The following is a 2,770-nucleotide window of genomic DNA, read 5'->3' as shown; positions in this document are numbered from 1 at the left end:
AAGGCAAACTTTTTATCCCAACAGGCAAGGCTGGAGGAGAAACTTCCCCCCACCCCACTCCTCTTTTGTAATGGCCATTGCCCTAGTCAGTCATCACAATACATTTCTTTCTCTGTGTGTGTATGTGAATGTGTGTGAGTGTGTATGTATGTATGTGTATGTGAATATATGTATGTGTGTGATTGCACAGATGCTAATATCTAGAACTTTATTTCTTCTCTGTCTTATGTAGTAGGTGTGCTGTTGGGTGTGCAGAAGTGTTTTTTTTTTCCCTTCTGGGCACCAGACTGGGTTTGTGTGAGTTGGAGGTATCAGCCCCATCTGTCATCTGCCAGGATTTAAAGCCCCAATCAAATTCCTCCAAGCCACTCCAGCTGGATTTAGTTGGAGAAGGTTGGAGGGATTCCTATCCAGGCCGAAGTAGAGGCCAAGCCGTGCTCGGGAGAAACTTCTACCTTCGGCAGGTTAGAATAGGGGGCTCCAGAGTGGTCATGGACTCATTGCCATGTGGGACCTCCTATTGCTAAATAATGGTGGCCTTTGGGGAAAGGGATAAGAGGGGAAGGGGATAAGAGAGGGTTTTATAAATGTGATGCACTGACAGTTTTCTTTTGAGAACCAGCGACTTCCCCTCCTGAGGACCGTTCTACAAAAGGTGAGGGGAAAGAGGGCTCCATGAGGGCCTTGAAGTCCAGGTACTGAGTTTTGGTAGCCTATGAAGAGCTCCTGGTGGTCTTAGATGCTTGCAGGCAGAAAGCAAGTCTGTCCATTTCTTTGCATGTGATTTTTACCCCTAGGGTCTTTTCAGTGGTATGGGGGTAATTCAGCTTCTTTAACCAGGACACTACCCAAAAATACATTTTTACCTTCTGAATGTCCATCAGTGGTAATTCAGCCTGGCCCTAGTCATTTAGAATGGCAATGCCTGGGCTTAGGTTGTGTGAGGTATGTATATCATGTCTTGGTGTCATGGGAGGAAAGGATTAAATAAATAGATAGCATAACGAATAGTTTCCATTTCTGTAACAAGTTCATATGTCTCCCCACTTGAGTTTGTGATAGTTGGATCCTGCAGAATGGAGTCCAAAGAATCTTTTTTATGGGGGGGAGAGGGGTGGAGACAGGTAGAGAGAGAGAGGGAGAGAGGAAGAGAGAGAGGAAGAGGAAGAGAGAGAGAGAGGGAAAAGGAGAGGGAGAGAGAGGGGGGGAGAGGGAGAGAGAAGGGGAGAGAGGGAGAGATAGAAAGAGGTGAAGACAAACAGAAAGAGAGAGAGGGAGAGAGAGGGGGAGAGAGAGAGACAGAGAGGGAGAAAAAAGGAGAGATGGGAGAGAAAGGGAGAAGGGGGAAGAGAGAGAAAGAGAGAGAGAGAGAAGCATAAAGCTTGAGCATTTCTAAGAAAACAGTGGTGACTGTATGGTTGCCTCCACTGTGAAAACCTATTACTTTCCTGCATAGTCATGTAACGGGTTTGCTAATTGACCATGCCCTAACCTCCGAGGGAGATTGCTGCACCTCGAGCCCTGGGAACTCTGTTCAAGGACTAGGCTCAAGGAGAGACTCCTTCTAAGCTTATCTGTCCCCAGGCTCCCCACTAAAGCCTGAACCTCTCCCTTGCTTTCTCCCAGCAGAGCCAGAAACCTCATTTTGGAGTCCAGAGGAACAGTAGCCAAAGGATGTTTTGAGGGAGATAGTTACACGTTCAAGAGTGGGAAGGAAGGGAGGGGAAAAATGAAACTCATCAATGGGATGTGTGTGTTTTCCTTTTCTGAGAGAGGTGCAAAAAAAAAAAAAAGCCTCTGCAGTTCTGGGACTCACAGGAGCTTCCTGTCCTATCCCAGGGATGCTGCTAGGGGTAGTGAGCCCAAGTAAGCAGGGCACCATGCACGCTGTAGCTTTAAAAAGTCAGCCATGAAACTGAAGGCAGTTGGTGCAGCTCCTGTGTCTGAGTCCCAACGTCACATTGGCTCGGGGCCAGTCAGCTCTCATCTCACCGTGGCAAATTGTGCCTCCCTATTGAATTCCTCTGCCAGCCCACTTTATGAAAGAAAACATTGGGGTTTCTTGGGTTGTTGTTATTTTTTTTAAATGATCCATTTTAGTTGCATCTAGGTAGGTTTGCTTTTTGACCTTTTATGAAAAAAAAAATGTCCCCCCAGAGAAATGACAGTATAAGGGGGCTTTTTGAATAGTAATATCACAGGAAGTGATACTTAAAAAAAAACAATCCCAATACAAAAAGCCCACCTTCTCCCTGCCATCCCCGGGCATCCCATCCCTTCTTTCCTAAAGATGATAAAAATGGTGGCTGTATAATCAGTTTCCAAATGAAATGAAATCATTCTTCTGGGGTTGGCCAAGCAGCCTGATCTCTTTTGGTCTTTATTGAAGTGTATTTATATTAACAGATTTAACATAGAATTATCAGATCAGTCATTTATTAACTGAAAGTTGTATCTGTGTTCATGCGTGTGTATTTACATGCATAGAACTGAGAAGACCCCACACTCACAGCAGGATTTGCTATTTCCATTGAGGGGGGTGGGTGATCCTCTTCTTTGACAAGGCTTCTATGCTAGGGATAGCAACTTATGAATCTCCTTTAAAGGATGTACTTGTCAAATGAGGTGGGACCCCCTACACATACCACTACCCCTCCCAGAAAGGGTACCCAAGTAGAAAGTGATTGGAGTGGAATTTTATTTAAGCAAATTGATCCACTAGAGAAGAGAGAAAAATATCTTTCTGGGTCAGTTTCTGCCAGTTTTACTG

This window comes from Petaurus breviceps, unplaced genomic scaffold (assembly GCF_028583685.1).
Source record: "Petaurus breviceps papuanus isolate PSGF00001 unplaced genomic scaffold, PetGlider_PUasm1.0 220, whole genome shotgun sequence".
Taxonomy (NCBI): domain Eukaryota; kingdom Metazoa; phylum Chordata; class Mammalia; order Diprotodontia; family Petauridae; genus Petaurus; species Petaurus breviceps.
Note: the sequence above shows the minus strand (reverse complement) of the source record.